This window comes from Suncus etruscus, chromosome 13 (genome assembly GCF_024139225.1).
Source record: "Suncus etruscus isolate mSunEtr1 chromosome 13, mSunEtr1.pri.cur, whole genome shotgun sequence".
Lineage (NCBI taxonomy): Eukaryota > Metazoa > Chordata > Mammalia > Eulipotyphla > Soricidae > Suncus > Suncus etruscus.
Genome location: NC_064860.1, coordinates 3,436,950 through 3,456,283, shown reverse-complemented (window position 1 = coordinate 3,456,283; position 19,334 = coordinate 3,436,950). Strand labels below are relative to the sequence as shown.

Sequence of the window (19,334 nt, the reverse complement as noted above, 5' to 3'; positions counted from 1 at the left end):
CGCAAGAACTCAAAATTTTCTTTTTTTTTAAACTCTTTTTTTATTTTTGTTTTTTGTTTGTTTGTTTGGGGGCCACACACTTCGGGCTCTGCACTCAGAAAATGCTCCTGGCAGGCTCAGGGACCATATGGGATGCTGGGGGTTGAACCTGGGTCTGTCCCAGGTCAACCAAATGCAAGGCAAACGGCTTATCATTGTAATAACACTCTGGCCTCTCAAAAATTTCTGATTAAGAATTTTACTTTGACTCTACTGCCAAACTAGAAACTATCCACACCCGAGTGACACATCAGGTCTCACAGGAGAAAGTGAATAAAGCCCTTAGGTAACAAGGAGCAGAGTTAGAAACTAGTAGTCTAGAGTAGGAAGGTGGAGATAAGAAAAGGGACAGAGAGAAGGGAACATGATAAGGGAAGGGGCAGAGAACAAACTCATAAAAATTTCTTAATGTGCTTAATCATATGAAATATTGTATTCAGACAGTTTTATGATTCTTTAAGGCAATTTATAAGGACTCATCACTATTGAGGAAAGTAAAATGTTAATCAAAAGTATTCCTCAAAACAAAAGCCCAGGCCCAGATGGATTTACTAGTTAATTCTTCCAAATTTTTTGAGAGGACCTACTACTACCAATCCTTTCAGGCTCTTCCAGGAAACTGGAAGAATCAGAAACACTCCCAAATAGTTTTTACAAGGCTAACATCACCCCGATACCAAAAGCAGACAGAGATGCTGCAAAAAATAAAAAAAGAAAAAAAGAAAGCAAGAAAGAAAAGAAAACTACAGACCAATATCCCTGATAAACACAGATGCAAAGATCCTCCACAAAATCCTACCAAATAGGACCCAACGCCTCATGAAGAAGGTCATACAAAATGACCAAGTAGGTTTCATTCTAGGAATGCAAGGATGATTTAACACATGTAAATCAATCAACATAATACACCACTTCAACAAATGGAAAATTAAAAACCATATGATCATATCAATAGATGCAGAGAAAGAAAGCATTTGATAAGGTCCAACACTCATTCATGATAAAAAAAAAAATTCTCAGCAAGATGGGAACGGAAGAACTTTTCTTAATATAGTCAAAGCCATTTACCACAAGCCCATAGCCAATATTATACTAATGGAGAAAGCCTTTCACCTAAGATCTGACACAAGGCAAGGGTGCCTGCTCTCGCCATTCTTAATCAAAATAGTACTGAAAGTGTTTGCCATAACAATCAGGCAAGAAAAAGATATCAAGGGCATCCTGATAGGAAAGGGAAAATTCAAGCTCTCACTGCTTGCGGATGACATATTATATTTAGAAAACCCTAAAGACTTTATCAAAAAGCTTCTAGAAACAACAGATTCATATATAGCAAAGTGGCAGGCTACAAAATTCACATTAACATAAAAAAACTCAGCAGCCTTCTTATACACAAATAATGATAGAGAAGAAATGGACATTTAAAAAAATTCCCATTCACAGTAGTGTCACAGAAACTCAAGTACCTTGGAGTCAACTTAACTAAATAGGTGAAAGACCTATTAACTGAATAGATGAAAGACAAAGAAAGCTACAAAACACTGCTCCAAGAAAAAAAAAGGACATAGAAATGAGATATATACTCTGCTCATGGATTGGGAAGATTAACATCATTAAAATGGCAATATACCCCCCAAAGCATTGTAGAAATCTAATGCAATCCCTTCAAAAATGCCCATGATATATTTCAAAGAAGTGGATCAAACACTTCTGAAATTCACTGGAAACAAACAAACGCCCATGAATTGCTAAAGCAACCCAGCGGAGAAAGAAGATGGGAAGCATCACTTTCCTCAACTTTAAATTGTACTACAAATAGTCATTAAAATAGTATGGTATTGGAATACAGACAGACCCTCAGATCAGTGGAATAGACTTGAGTATTCAGAGAATGACCCCAGACATACAATCATTAATCTTTCATAAAGGAGCAAGAAACACAAAATGGAGCAAGAAAAACCTCTTCAACAAGTGGTATTGGAACAACTGGTCAGCCACATGCAAAAAAGTGAACTCAGACCTCTATCTAATACCATGCACACTGGTCAAATTGAAACAGATTAAATACTTTGATATCAGACCTGAAACTATAAAGTATATAGAAGAAAACATAGGCAAAACACTCCATGACATTGAGACTAAAGACATCTTCAAGGAGACTCCACTGTCCAAGCAAGTAGAAGCAAAGATAATCAAAGGGGACTCATTAAACTGAGAAGCTTTTGCACTTCAAAGAAAACAATAAAAGGATAGTTAACCCTCTCCTTTGACTAGGGTACAAAGACTACCCACATAAGGGAAGAAACTATTCACCCAATACCCATCTGAAAAGGGGCTAATAGATATCTAAGATATACACAGCACTAACAGAACTTAACAAGAAAAATCATCTAACCCCATCAATAAATGGAGAGAAGAAACGAACAGACTTTTTCTCAAAGAAGAAATACAGATGGCCAAAAGGGATATAAAAAAAATGTTCCACATCTAGAGTCATCAGGAAGAAGCAAATCAAAATGAGGAGGTATCATCTTACATCACAGAGACTGACACATATCACAAAGAACAAGAACAACCAGTGCTGGTGTGGATGTAGGAGAAAGGAACTCTCAATCACTACTGGTGAACACCATCTAGTCCAACCTTTCTGGAAAACAATATAGATATTCTTCAAAACACTGGAAGTTGAGCTCCCATATGATCTTGCAATATCAGTCCTAGGAACACAAAAACAAAATACAAAAATGCCCTTGCACTCCTATTTTCATTGCCACGAAGTTTACAATAGCCAGCCAGAATCTGGAAACATCCCAGGTATCTAACAACTGATGAGTGACTAAAGAAACTATAGTAATCTACGCAATGGAATATTATGTAGTAGTTAGGAAAATGAAGTCTTGACATTTGCCTGCACATGGATGTACATGGAAACTGTTGTGCTGAGTGAAATGAGTTAGAGGGGGAGAGAGACATAGGATAGTCTCACTCATCTGTGGGATATAAGAAAGTTAAAAGACATTATTATAATAATACCCAGAGACAATAAGAGATAAGGGCTGAGAGGACCAGCCCATGACAGGAAGCTTGCTACAAAGAGCAATGAGCACATTCAGAGCACTAACTGCACTGACATGACGATAACAGTGAGAAAGGCAGAGACAGGCAGGTGGCAGGGGTGGGAGGGAAATAGGGGACATTGTGATGGGAAATAGCACTGGTGAAAAGTGGTGTACATTCTATGACTGACGCCAACTACAAACATTTCTGTAACCATGGTGTTTAAATAAATTACTTTTTTCCAAAAAAAAAAAAGGTAGGCAATTAAACAATTTAGAGTAACTTAGTAAAAAGAGCTGTACTAGTTCAGCCAATAAATGAATCAATGTATCAATAAACCTGCAACAAAAACAGAAACCATCTAAAAAATCAGAAATAGAAATAGCGATAACATAACTGACATGGAAAGCTGGCATTTGAAAAATCAGAGATGACAATAATTTGAAAACAAGAAGGCTAACTGATAACTGAGTCTCTCAACAAAGAAAATCAAAGAGATCAAGAATGAGAAAGGAGCTCTCCTGGATAAGAACACAGACTGGAGGTGGGCCACAGATGTGGGCCAGACTGTGTCTGTGCTCAGGGATCGCTCCTAGTGATCTTGGGGAGCAAAAGGAGTATCAGGGATCGAACCTGGGTCAGCCTCATAGAAGGCAAGTGTCTGGCTCACTGTACTATCTCTCTGGCCCCTATTTCTTCCATACTTGAAAATATTTCTGGGGCCAGAGCGGTGGCGCTAGAGGCAAGACCTTGCAAGCACTAGCCTAGGACAGACTACAGTTCGAACCCTCAGCATCCCATATGGTTCCCCAAGCCAGGAGCGATTTCTGAGCGCATAGTCCTGAGTGTCACCGGGTGGTCTAAATAAACAAACAAACAAAAAAAGAAAATACTCCTTATGCTGCAATATCATGCAACAATTATTTACTTGCCTATGAACCTATCTGTTTTATTAGCTTCAAAAATTAGATTGAAACCTGAAAAGTCCTGGAAACTAGAGAAACATTTAACCCCTATGGGTGTAATTTATTCCCTGTAAAACACTAATAACCTATTATCTACAGAGTGAAATCTGATGAGGACCGAAGATTAAAATAATATATATAAACTGACTGGAAAAGTCAATAATACCTGTTGTTTATTGAATCGTTCCTTTTAAAGTTTGACAGTTCATACCATCTGAGTTCTTAAAAATAACGAGTCAGCTGAAAATTACTTAAAATTTTAATAATAAAATGTAGCCTTTAATAATTAAAAGAATACTTCCTATAAGAATTGAGATTTTGGGGGCCAGAGAGATAGCACGGAGGTAAGGCGTTTGCCTTTCATGCAGAAGGTCATCAGTTCGAATCCCGGCGTCCCATATGGTCCCCCGTGCCTGTCAGGAGCAATTTCTGAGCGTGGAGCCAGGAGTAACCCCTGAGCACTGCCGGGTGTGACCCAAAAACCACAACAACAAAAAAAATTGAGATTTTGGGTGGGGAGAAGCAAAAAAAAAAAAAAAAGAAGAAGAATTGAGATTTACCTGCTGCATCTACTCTATATAGTAAAGTGTACCAATGTCAGTAAAAGTGATAGATACCCTTGTTCTTTGCCTTTAAAGGGGTCCTTTTTCACATATGCAACATTTCAACCCTGCTTAATTATTTCTACACTTGTTTCCTCCTAACTCAAGCACAAAGAGATTGACACTTAACCTGGGCTGGATAAACATAGACAAGAAAAGTAAGGTAAACATTCTGCTGTTTTTGAAGGTGGAAAAAAATGTTTCCACAGCCATAATCTGAATGTGCAAATGAAAATAGCAGGTCTTAGGAAAAGATTTACTAACAGATCATATGTCAGACAAATGCAGACAAGCCATGGACATTAATGCAGCCCTTGGCTGTGACGGTTCTGCTAGCTAGAAAATAGGGTCTCGTTCGAGAAGGGGCTATTCTTTCAACCAATGCCAATGTGAAAAGGAACAAGATAAATTGCAGGGGTTAAAGACATAGGCGAGGGGGGTGAAAAAAAAAAAAGACATAAGCACCACATTATAGGACTTTCCACATCTCAATCTTTCAAATAACACATTGTATTACCCCATGGTTGTCTGCCCAAAGCTGGTACCCCAAGTTTCCCTCAAAGTCAAAACAATTTCTCTACATTTTGCTTTAGATGAAGCTCCATTCCTTCTGATTGAAATTATTTAAGCACTACCAGGTATGTCACACAACCCCTCTATCCCACAAAGAAAAAAAGGAAAACAATTCCAGGACCAGAGAAATAACACAGTGGGTAGGGCGTTTGCCTCGCATGTGGCCAACCCGCATTCAATACCTAGTATCCCTTTTGGGACCTCTGAGCCTGCCAGGAGTAACCCCTGAACACTGCAAATGTAGCCCAAAATTCAGGGGCTAAGGAATTAGTTCCCAGCACAACATGTCCCTCTCCTACCCCAAGTATCTCTGGTCCTGAGGCCTCTGAGGACCACCAGGCTGGTCCTGGCAGATTCAGCACCACTGGACAAAAGCAGCATCCCATCATCAGGCCACACACTGACCTTCTGGTCTGTTAGTCAGACACCCTGGGAATGGTTTCAGGAGGCCACCCAGCATGGTTCGGGGAGAGGATCCTTAGTTTTTCCTCTTTGACTCAATTAAGAAATCCATCTGGGATTGGAGCAGTGCTGCAAGTGATAAGGCATCTACCTTGCCTGTGCTAGCCTAGGACAGGCCGCAGTTCGATCCCCCGGGTGGTCCCCCAAGCCAGGAGCAATTTCTGAGCGCATAGCCAGGAGTAACCCCAGAGAGCTCACCGGGTGTAGTCCAAAATCAAAACTAAGAAAAAAAAGAAAGAAATCCATCTTAGAGGCTGAGCGATAGCACAGCTGTAAGGCACAGGACAGATCCCAGTTCGAATTCCAGCATCCCATATGGTCCCCTGAGCTGTCAGGAGCGACTTGAGTGTAGAGCCAAGAGTAACTCCTGAAAGCCGCCACTGCTGGGTGTGACCCCAAAACAAAAACAAAACAAGAAATCCATTTTACATAACAATAATAGCATATAAGGTACAGAGGGGTCTCAAACTCAATTTACCTGGGGGCCGCAGGAGGCAAAGTCGGGGTGATCCTTGAGTGCAAAGTCAGGAGTAAGCCTTGAACATTGGGGGGTGTGACCCAAACAACTAAAACAAAACAAAACAAAAGAAGATTCCTCTAGGGCAGGGCCACAAAATGTTGTATGGAGAGCCATTTGCAGCCGAGAGTTTGAGACCCCTAAATGTTTCTTCTTAAACTGCTGAAAGGGGCGGGCAGAGGCAGCCACTGGTTCTTCAAAATGAGAGCACAACTAATTTCTACCACAGTGGACCTGACTTAGCAATTCAGGCTCGTGGGATGTGAGGATGTGGCTTACGTATGTGGTAAAGCAAGATGTTTGGCTTAAGCAGACTCAGCTTTAGGAAGTTGACTAAGTAAGTCTATGTGTCTTTACCCTTTCAAGGCTGCATTAACCCAAACCACCAGAAACAGTTATTTTAATTGGGTTTTTTCTTTGTTCGTTTTTGGATCATACCCAGTGGCACCCATGAGTTACTCTGGCAGGCCGGGGGACCAAATGGGATTGAATCTGGGTCAGACATGTGCAAAGCAAAGGCCCTTCCTGTGTGCTATGGTTACTGCTCCCACCAGAAACAGTTTTAAAGGGCACATTGACTTCTCACAGTTCTAGAAAATAAGGTTCCAGCATGATCACATGAAGGCCCCTTTCTAGCCCAGGTCTCCTGGGTCTTAATCCTACACAAGGGGAGAAGAGCTACCTGGAGCCTCTGTTAAGTGAACACACTTCCCAGCCAACAGAGGTGGGAAACCTACCAAAGATCCCATCACCCTTTCACTGTGGGGCTGTCAGTGTGTGGGAAGTGGAGGGGCAATTCGACACGTCAAATGCACTAATAAGGAAAGGTCCCTGTGGAACTAGGTCTGAGCTTCAATAGCTCAGAGTGTCCGTTTCATTTCATAAACAGGACAACAGCCCCTTTCTGGAGTTCCCAGCTGGGCAGGAAGCAGCAGACAGGGGACAGGACTGGCAACTGCTCCAAGAAGACACGTACTAGACCGAACATTACCCTGAATCACAGCCTCTCATTCAAGCCACCAGCTTAGATATTCAGCACATGGAGTAAGCATCATGTTCATTCTGCCCTGGTTCTAGATGAAGACCAAAATCAACAAGAAATTAAATTTAAACAACTAGAGGAGTTAAAGAATATACAATAAACTCTAACCGCGATAGCTAATAACTTTTACAATCATGGACTTGCAGGAAGACGCTGAATAAATAAATAGTCCATTCTGAGCTAGAGCTCATAACTTATTCTCAAGTAAGTTTAATGTCCCAAGACACTTTGCTTCTAAATATGCACACTTCTAATTCCTTTCAAATGCAGGAAGGAGAAAATATGCAGAATGTCCAAGAAACAATAAATTCTACTAACAAAGGATCAAACTGGGTACAGCCCACAAGTTTGCTCTGTAAAGTAGACGTTTTCTTTTTATGTTTTTGTTTTTTGGGTCACACCTGGCAGGGGTTCCTCCTGGCTCTATGCTCCTGGCAGGCTTGGGGACCATATGGGATGCCAGGATACGAACCACCGTCCTTCTGCATACAAGGCAAATGCCTTACCTCCATGCTATCTCTCTTGCCCCAATAATTTATTTCTTGTCTCAACATAGCAGAGTGACTCCAAAACTAGTACATAGTACACTAAAGGTTCAGTTGACTTGTACTGAAGCTCTTAAATGTTTTAAAAAGCTAAAGGAGGGGGCTCAGAGAGATAGCACGGAGGTAAGGTGTTTGCCTTGCATGCAGAAGGATGGTGGTTTGAATCCTGGCATCCTATATGGTCCCCCGAGCCTGCCAGGAGCTATTTCTGAGTGTAGAGCCAGGAGTAACCCCTGAGCACTGCCAAGTGTGACCCAAAAACCAAAAAAAAAAAAAAAAAAAAAAAAGCCAAAGGAAGACCGGAGTGATAGCATAGTGGTACAGCATTTGCCTTGCATGCTGCTGACCCTGGACAGACCCAGGTTCAACCCAGGTTCAATTTCCAGTATGCCAGTATCCTGAACCTGCCAGGAGTGATTTCTGAGTGCAGAGCCATGAGTAACCCCAGGCACTACTTTTTTTGAGTGTGACCCAAAAACAAAAAAAATATTTTTTTACCAGACCAAATTTCCCTCCATTACAGTTCTCATGGAGCTTATGTCAAACTCTTATAAGGCTTTCCAGTAATACCAAATATCCAAGGTATTCTACTGAGTTCATATTTAAAGTATATCTTCATTTGGTTTTACATCATGAGTTTCTTCAAAGCACAGGTCGAAGCAGACATTCAGTAAGTATTTCTTGAGCAAGGGAACAACTACGTCTATCCCTCTCTATCTACACATTTTTCCTAAATTTAAAGATTGGTCTTCTTGCTCCACAAATTCTCTCCTTGTACTCAGATCAGCAACGGCCATTCTAAATAAGTAACATTTGAAAAGCATGACTCACAATGTTCCTGTTTCCCTCTACCCCACCCCATCTCTCCATATATATCCATTAAAATAAGATTTTAGTACACTGCCAAGTATTTGAATAAACCTACATCAAAGGCAACAACAATAAATAATATTTTTTAGTTTTTGTTATTTGGATCACACCTGCTAATGCTCAGGGGTTACTCCTAGCTCTGCACTCAGAAATCACTCCTGGCAGGCACAGAGGACCATATGGGATTCCAGGATTCGAACCACTGTCCACCCTGAATCGGCTGCATGTAAAGCAAACACCCTACCGCTGTGCTATCTCTCTGGCCCCAAAGACAACAAAATTTTATTAAGGAATATTTTCTAACAAGTAAGGATAGAAATGACAGATTAGGATAAAAATGCAGAGATCTCTCACGTCCCTGATGTAAACCTGGAGGTTATTTGATAGCCAATAGCTTTTCTTTTGATGTTTTAGGGAAAACATACATGCTACCCTTAAATAATTATGTATAAGTTTTCCATAACTGATGATCAACCAAATAAAAGCAGGGTGAAATTTCTACATTATATTCTTAGAATACTTAATTTAAAAAAAATCATAGAACTTTTAAGTACATTTTGCTTCCAAGAAGAACATCTTTTATCATTTAACCCTATCAAATGCATCTAATCTAATGATCCCATTCAGTCACATAGAATTGAATTCTTTTTTTTTTTTTTTTTTTTTTTTGGTTTTTGGGCCACACCCATTTGACGCTCAGGGGTTACTCCGGGCTATGAGCTCAGAAATCGCCCCTGGCTTGGGGAGACCATATGGGACGCCGGGGGATCGAACCGCGGTCCGTCCTACGCTAGCGCTTGTAAGGCAGACACCTTACCTCTAGCGCCACCTTCCCGGCCCCAGAATTGAATTCTTAATGACAGTGTTCCCCAAGAATAGGGACTTAAGACAAAGGAGCAAAATAAGAAAAATTCAGACTCAGCTAAGAAGGCAGAAGGGTTAGAGACACTGAATGGCAAACAAGTGCTGAAGAGGAAACAGGAAGGAAAAATAGAACATAAAGCAACAATTCTCTTCCACAACTTCATTTCCTCCCTCTAGCTGTACTCAATACTAGCCAAAAAATGTCTAGTAGTTGAAAACAACAACAACAAAAAAAAAAGATTGAAAGGAAAAAGGCGTTGGCCCTCATGACACAGTATATAATATATATCTTAAGATTTAGAGTTAGATTAAAAGATATTTGTGAAATTTAGCTGCATCTTTCACTTACAACATTTCCTAATTGGCTAAGTTATTGGCTAACTCAAAATGAGAAGAGAGTATAAAAAATCTATCAAAACAAAGTAATGTGGGACCAGAGAGATAGCATAGCAGTAGGGCATTTGCCTTGCACATGGCCAACACAGGACAGACGATTCCCCGAATCCCATATGGTTCCCCTAAGCCTGCAGGAGTGACTTCTGAGTGCAGAGCCAGGAGTAACCCCTGAGCAACCCCTGATCCAAAAACAAAACAAAACAAAACAACAAAGAAATGTAACTTAAATACCACTTTCGTTATTTAGCACTTTTTCCCTTATGATGATGAAGATTTATTGATGTTATAATATTAATTTGAAAATTCATACAAGTCTGTTACACATGACATTATTTACCAATCATTTTTAGATAACAATGTATCATCAAATCTGATCAAATTTTATTTAAAGTTCTTTCGGTAAATGGGGATTTCAAATTATTGAATTTTTGTTAACAGTATTTTGGTGCTGTCAACTATATAAAACTTTAGGACCAAAGATGAATAATAATTATGAAGATTAGATACACATACTAAAACTTTTAGAAACCCCATTTAAATAAAAGACAATACATAAAAATCCTATTGCAATTGTGTGAATCAAATCAGCAAACCCAGCATGCCTAGCATTTCCTTGGCAGGAAATGATGTCACTTCTCTTGCCCCAGTGAGAAAAAGACCTCCAGAGCAGTTTTCAAAAGCTATAGGGAGCTACTAATTTTGATCGTTAGGAAGTGCATATTTGTCTTGCAGTAAAACTATCATTTCCCAAATTTCCTTTGTTTCTGAATAAAGCCATTTTGTTGGCGAGATAAAATTGAATTGAAGCAGCTGGGAACCTACCAAAAATCCATATTTTTCTACTTGCTAAAATTTTAACCACTATGTTATATACTAACTAGACTCTATGATAACAGCATTTCCTAATATAATACACGCGTAATTTAATTCTTTGCTGTTTAATTAAATTTTATTAAGAATCAGGGGCAGGAACAATAGCACAGCATGCAGGCATTATACCTGCGCCCAGTCAAACTGGGTTTGATCCCCAGTATCCCCTATGGTCCCTCAGAGCCTTCAAAGAGTGATTTCTGAGTGAAGAGCCAGTAGTAACCCCTGAGCACTGCCAGATGTAACCCTAACATACACACATACACACACACATATATACAAGCACACAAAAAGCACACACACACACACACTAAAGAATCAAAAGATTGGAATCCACAGTCACTGCCATTTCTGTCCATCAGACAGCACCACTCGTTGAAATCTCAAAAGAGAGGCAGGCCAAGTAGAGAAAACTCATGAATACCCGGGTCTTGCAGCTGATCAAACTGGAGTGCCTCACAGCTGCATGCATGTACACCTCACAGCCACTGCCACCAATGGCCCAACTACACCACTTTTCTACTGATCTCTGCAGAGGCCAATCACCAAATTCTCCAGGTAAGCCAGTTTGGAGGCTGAGATTTCTGGGTTCTTTTGGGGCCATAACCTCCTACCTCTGTGTGTCTCTGTATTTCTGGAAGTTCTGGTAAACCACATCAGCAATGCCCATGAACCACAGCCACTACCGTGCCAGCCCCACAGATCCTCAAAGTCCTGAAGCACACAGCCACATATGTAGCCACTAGACACCTCGATATTTTTCAATATTGGCATTCCAGGAGGAATGCACCAAAGTAGATGTGAAATAATCAAAGAGGCCACCTAAGCTCAATAAACAAAACCAACAACAACAAATAACAACAAACAGCAATAACTTATTAAATGATTTAATGATCCCATTTTGAGATATGACAATTTTCACAAATTTTCTTCCTTTTTTTTTTTGGTTTTTGGGCCACACCTGGCGGTGCTCAGGGATTAGTCCTGGCTATCTGCTCAGAAATCGCTCCTGGCTGGCACGGGGGACCATGAGAGACACAGCATTCGAATCAACCACCTTAGGTACTGGGTCAGCTGCTTGCAAGGCAAACGCTGCTGTGCTATCTCTCCCACAAATTTTCTTCTAATGAAGGTTTTTTTTTTCTAGTAATTCCATTAGCATTTCTTTGTAACAAGCAATTTAAAGTAAATTATGCATACCTTCCAGAGGGGAGTCTTGGGGGAGGGAAACTGGAGACAATGGTAGAGGGTGGTGGGATTGGCATTGGGAACACTGAATGCCAGAAATACCTACTATGAGCAATTTTGTAAACCATAATGTTTAACTGAAAAAAATTATTTTGGGGGCGCTTTGGGGGGCCACACCTGGCAGTGCTCTGGGTTACTCGTGGCTCTATGCTCAGAAATTGGTCCTAGCAAGCTCAGGGGACCATAAGGAATGCTGGGAATCGTATTCAAGTTTGACCCAGGTCGGCCATGTGCAATGCAAATGCCCTACTGCTGTGCTATTGCTCCAGCCCCAATAAAGGTCAATTCCCAGCACTCTCTCTTCCCCTACCTTTATTTTACTGGAACCCAGATCTCACATATTCCAGGCCTATGTTTTACCACTGAGCCATATTTCCAGGCCCCAATTTCATCTGAACACATTTGTATTTAGTCTAATGAAAGTCACCAATTTACTTTCCCAGAGGAGCTGACCTCTGAAAATTACTTCTCAATGGCATGTTAATTACCTTCTTAAAGATAAAATTCTTCAGGGGGGATTCCACTTTGTATAAACAATTTCCCTAGCTATACTGAGTTTGTTGCTGCTTACATTCCTATCTCAACTCCCCCCCCACCTCAATTCCACATGAAAAGATCAAATAATAGCATTACAATTCAAGTATTTGGAATTCCTTGGAAATGAAAGAACTATCTTACAAGTTATTTGCTATTTATCTTAATAATTTATTATATATAAATTGCAACTGGGATAATTCTGGTATTGACCAATTATTGGTCCATGGCTAAAATTTGATCTAGTCCCTGCTTTTGTACAGCCAAAGAATTAAGAGCCATTGTACAACGTAAATAGCTGGAATTACAGGAGGGAGATAAAGAATGCTTTGCGACACATGAAAAGTATAAAATACTGAAACTCCAGTGTCAACTAATAAAGTTCTAATGGAACATTAGCCAAGAAATGATTGAACAAATAGCCTTACATAGCTGAGAATATCCACTACCTGGACAAAGTCAGGAAAAATTGCTCAAGAAGCGATGAGTCTGGCTAGCTCAGCTGGAAGAACACCTGGATACAGGAGGCGTAGCTTTGATCCCTGGAACAGGAGGGAGACCAGGAGTGACGCCACCCACACCCCAAAGCCAAGTACAGAGCATGGAGCTTCCATGTTAGCCCAAAAAACAGTAACCAAAAAAAAAAAAAAAAAAAAAAAGGTTGTTTCAAATAATAGAATCTAGAAAATCTCTTGTGAAAAAAGCTTTTATGGCAAAAAATTATAAGATGCAATCAAAAGATTTGAAATTGAACCTATGAAAGAGCTCAAGAATATTGACTTTCCTGAAGCTATGTGCCTAGTGTCAATCCATTTCACTGGAATATTGCACTTTCCATGCACCAAATTCAACCACTTCTCTACAGCTCTCTACACTTCAAGTTTCTTCCTCCACTAACATAGTAAACGCTGTACATATACCTGCCCAGTTTTTCCTCCACACTATTTGTATAGACTCCCTTCAAAACACATTTCACTTTCCTGTTTCAAAAAACACAACCTTCATTAGACAAAGCATTGCATAATCTCTTCACTCAACACCAGCCTCATTCCTCTCCCAATCAATATGCAGTAACATTTTCAGTGACCTGTCCTGTACTATATTCCTGCACTATATAACTGTAAATTCCTGATAAGCATGATCCAACATTTAATCAAATACTTCTATAGTTTTATATTGTTATTGATAACAATCACTTCAAAATTACTGTAGCCCATCCTGTATTGTGTAACATATAGGACTATGTAACTCTTGAATATTCATCTACCATTAGGCTTCCTATAAAATACTTTCATTTTTAATCTAACAAGAATACAATACACTGAGAAATATTAACTGATTAAATAGTCATAAAGCCTTGCATGCCTTCTTAATTCTACTGAAAATCTAGATTGAAATACACTGACTTTGGGCACTGCATTTAAAATAACGTGTCAGCAGTTTTTTACTATGTTCCCTTGACTCCAATCCTTAAGAAAAACAACCCACTAAAACTTTTGAGGTTAACTTAAACTAGTAAGCATGTGCATGGAACTAGATAAATGTACTTTGCCCTCAATGTTTAAGGAGTTATATAAGTCTAATATCTTTAGATTATATTGTGTGCTGCTAAGAAATAGTATGTTCTACAACTGGGGATTTGATGGACAAAGTAATTGTATTGTACATGGGTTCAGTTTTGTTTTTCTTAATGTTCTTTGGCTCAAAGTTCAAGGCTGGGATATCATCGATGAGACTATCGAGAATTCTGTTTATGGGTGATTGTGCTTCCACTGTAACTTTACCCTGTCCTCTTTCTTTGCATCTTTGTTGTCATAATTAAAATAAAAAATTTAAAAAAATAAATAAATAAAATAACGTGTCAGTAGTAGACCTGAAAGGTTCTTATGTTTGAGCCCTCCAAAGGCTGCTTCTAAAAGCCAACAAAAGTATCTTTTCACTCATTAAACATGACAGACTTCAGCAGGAAGTGTCTTTAGTAAACACTATAGCACTATATGCATTTCCTTATTCCTAAAAATAAAGTCTAGACATATTATTTTTCAAAAAAAACAAAATTCCTGGGGCCTGAGCGATGGCGTTAGAGGTAAGGTGTCTGCCTTGCAAGTGCTAACCTAGGACAGCCATCCCCAGCATCCCATATGGTCCCCCCAAGCCAGGAGCAATTTCTGAGCGCATAGCCAGGAGTAACCCTTGAGCATCAAATGGGTGTGGCCAAAATAAATAAACATAAATAAAAACTAAAAGCTAAAAGCTTCATTATTTTTAAGAAAATAGATTTAAAAAGTGTAGTGATCTAATTTTCATTAAAATCTCTAATTCAGAGAGAAGTAGAATGCCTGTTGTGAATACAGGCAGGGACAGGGGAGGGGGGTATTGGTGGTGGGAATGTTGCACTGGTGAAGGGGGGTATTCTGTTTATGACTGAAACCCAACTACAAACATGCTTGTAATCATGGTGCTTAAATAAAGATTTATACACACACACACACACACACACACACACACACACACATATATAAATCTCATTCAAAATACCCTAACTGACATGTTTGCAATTTTGTCATTATTAGGTTGGTTATTTTTTGTTTTTTTTTTTTTTTTAGAATATAGAAAAGTTTATTGAAAAGTAAAGAAGGGAAAAGGAACTCCTCAGTGGGGAGGAACTCAGTATAGAACTAAGTTCTTTGTCATTATTTTAGAAAATATTTGTTTTCAAAGATACTGCCATGATTTTTAAAATCAAAGTCTCCTGGGGCCAGAGAGATAACATGGAGGTAAGGCTTTTGCCTTTCATGCAGAAGGTCATTAGTTCGAATGCCGGCATCCCATATGGTCCCCTGAGCCTGCCAGGAGCGATTTCTGAGCGTGGGGAGCCAGGAATAACCCCTGAGTACTGCTGGGTGTGATCCAAAAACAAACAAACAAACAAACAAAAATCAAACTCTCCTGAAATGTCTTCATGTCAAAAGTGCTATTTCAAATATGCACCAAGAGACACATCGCAGACTATGACAAGGTTCCGAGATTCAAGCCTAACAACTGTGGGCAAAGAGACCAAGTGGTGCACCCACTCTGCAGTGCCCACACCTAAGCCCTCTGAGATGGGCATGGCTTCTCTCCTCACTTTCGGGACTCACTCACATTCCTCTACTGCCTCTCCCATTTCCTAAATAAGCAAATCCACTTTAACAAAAAGTGAGGCAAGTGTGCCAAAACATAATTATCTGGTGAGAAGAGGTGATGAATATGTGGTGTTTATCTACTAAACTATTTCTAGTGAGCACGAAAATCAATCTAATTTTTCAAGAAGTCAATTTTTCAGAAAAACAAAGGAGTCAAACTTCAATGGCAATTAAAAAGCAAATTCTAAAAAGAAAGAAATGCTAATTTTGTTTTGTTTTGTTTTTTTTAGCCACACCCAGTGACCCTCAGAGGTTACTCCTAGCTATGTTCAGAAATAGCACCTGGCTTGGGGGACCATATGGGATGCCAGGGGATCATACAGCAGTCTGTTCTAGGTCAGCTGTGTGAAAGGCAAGCACCCTACAGCTGTACCACTGCTCCAGCCCAGATGCTTTTTTTTTTCTTTTTTTTGGTTTGTACTGGGCCACACAAAGCAGTATTTGGGTTCTGTTTTGCAGAGGACCAAACCCTCCTAAAAGCCTTCATGCAAAATGTACATTCTCATCCAGAGCAAGTGCTCTCGGGCCATCAGGTTCTAGTTTTAAAACCATACATGCAGCCAACAGGAATTCAATCCCCAGCACCACATATAATCCCCTCTCCCTAGAAGCCCTGTCAGGTGTGATCCCCACGCAGAGTCAGGAATAAGCCCTAAGCACCACTGTATCCTCAAAACAAAAACCTCACAAAATTGAATACTTTGTTGAAGCATACAGAGATCTAGAAATCAAAACACTGTCAACCTAGTAACAACTGATCCAGCTACAATGAACATGTGTCTACATTAAGCTAAATAAATTTACTGCCCGGTATATATCGTGAGTTCTTATGGGAAAAGGTTGGCTCACACACTGTCCCTCAGGTATAGAAAATTCCATTAAGCTCACAAGTGACACCAGCAATACTTGGGTGACCAGACTTTGAGTTTACATAGTATACAAGAAATCTGTGCGGTATGACTGGCCAGAATTCAAATTAACAAAATATCCACAGGGTTAGAATTCCAAATAAAACAAATAAAAACAAATATCTGACAATGATGAGAGGTAGTCAGAGCATGGACTACTTCATATTCTTGCTACACAATGATGAGAGTGAACTCCAGCTACTGATGGGTAACAGGATGGATCAGTCCCAAATATAAAGCTTCAGCATGCTGTGGCACTTGAATAATCAACTCAGTCACAGTGAGAGGCTTTCTCTAGCTCCCTTTATACATCAGTCCTCCACAAGGAACTCAACTGTCACACAGCCTTTCTTCAGAGGGTCCATCAACCATGAAACAAAGACGCTTAGCACAGCTGACTGGGAAGGGACACCATGTGGAGACACACTTTGTCACAAAGAACTACAACTCCATCCATTCTTCTAAAGGCCTGTGGGCCCATTGGCCTGTCACCACATTGTGAGGACAGAGCAGAGGAGCTTGCTTCAATAACTATCTGTCTTTATCACAGATACAGGTGTCAGAGAGATATATTGGTCCTCATGAAAATTATCTTCTGTTTTATAGATCTTCTGTATCTCCTCCCCCCAATATCATCTTTGGTGAAAAACTGCAAGAATATTGATATTCTAAGCCTAGCCTCATTCTTTTACATTTCATTTCATAATATTAAAAAATTGTAATGACACGCATGTTGTTCATGTTAAACTTTGTTAAATTAAAATACTGCTTTGAAGCAACTGTACAACAGATACTCCTATGATAAATAACATTTTTATCTTTTAAAAATGCTAAAGCTGGTAAAAAAAAAAAGATAAAAACTTCTTGCATTTGAAGTGAGAAAGCAACACAGGCTAACAGAAAAAAGTAGCAGTTCAGAGTCAATAGATGAAAACAATATCATTAAATGACATGAATGCTATAATTTTACCCAAAGATAACAGTAATTTAATGTATCCAGGAAATATATCCTAGAAACACCTAGCCCGGGGAGACCTGGAAAAATTCCAGATAGCAACAGGAAAGATGAGTGTTTTCTCTGTTAGACCCAAACACTCTTCCCTCTACCCAATACCACCACCAGAAATTTTTTAAAAAGGTAGAAAAGGCAAAAGAAGAATGCACACTTGGAGGAAAAACATCACCATGGAACACAGACAATGGGCGCCATTGGACACGGCATGCATAGACAAGAGAGCCTCTACACTGAAGTGGATCGGTCCATCTACACACAAACAAGGCAACAATGGAAGCCCAAGGAGCCACAGAGCATCCGGAGTCTACAAAGTTTTCACCCAGACAGGTGAGGAGACAAAAATTCCTCACTGGGTCAAAAACTTTGTAAATTTTATTTCAAAATACTTACCATTAAACTACTGGTTCCAGAAGAAATAGAGGTAGCAGAGTAGGAAAAAAGAGGGAAAAACCCAATCAATCCTAAGAAGAAAATGGAGCAATACAGCATCAGCTCTATGTCACCTGTGGTAGAACTTTGACCTTAGACAGAATATGCTGTCAGGCAGCCAACTTTCTAATCATGCTGAGAAATATGTCAACATTGCCCTTTTCTACCACACACTCCCAACTACTCTCCTTATTACTTGGATATAGAACTACAGACTTGGGAAAACAAATTCTGTCATTTTCATATCATATGAAAAATAGTGAACATGCAACTTAAAATTGCTAAGCAAAGCAGGACTCTTTGGATCAAGTTCTAGTCTGCATCAATTTGACCATGCAACATTTTAGGAAATCACCTCTAATTATTAAAAGTATATGTGCAACCAAAGTACCATTTAGCAAATGTCAATGATTTGCTTGTCTGTGCAGTTAATCAGTCTAAACATTATTCTGGACAAATGGTGACAATAATCACTTAACTCATTCTCTACTATGGATTCTTGAGATTACATTTCACTCTGCCTGACTAGTCTCAACAGTTCATTATGACTTTATAGCCATGTAATCCTTTATGTACTACCAACTTTCATATCCACATTTGAGGCAATTTATGGTCAGAAAAGTTATTATTTTGTTAACAAGCATGATAATTCGAAAAAAAGAATGCTAATTCATATTTCCCGGGTACTTTACCATCTAAGCACTTTGCTACATACTACATTCTCTTCACCTAACTTTCAAAACCATCACATGAAGGCACTGTTATTATTACCATAATATTTAGGCTTAGCACTTAAATGCTTCAACCAGAATGACAAGGTTATTTTTATGTGTAACTACACATAAAAAAATTTAATCCATGGGACCAGAGAGATTAGGATTAGGGCATTTGTCTTGCATTGAGTTCAATCTCTGACACCACAATATAGTTCCCAGAGCATTATCAGTAGTGAACTCTGAGCATGACCAGGCATGGTCCCTCCATCTGCCTCCAAAATTTTAAAGCACTATTCTATACAGAATAGCAAGAAAATTTTAAATATATGAATGTTTTGATCATTTTTATTTCTGTATGTGATGAAATATGTGTAATAGTTAATGTAACATCATGTCTAGTGGGAAATTTTCCAATTTGCAGATTTTTCTCAAGTGCCCAAAATATAAAGGCACCAAATATACAAGTAGAAAATAATGAAAACACTTCCATTTTATTT

At 39.3% G+C, this 19,334-nt stretch overlaps 1 protein-coding gene across 1 annotated transcript in view; it reads right to left on the bottom strand.

The window, feature by feature from the left end:
- Nucleotides 1–19,334, bottom strand: part of ZNRF2 (zinc and ring finger 2) — an 82,500-nt gene that overhangs the window by 33,493 nt on the left and 29,673 nt on the right. The gene's annotated exons all lie outside the window — the stretch shown is intronic.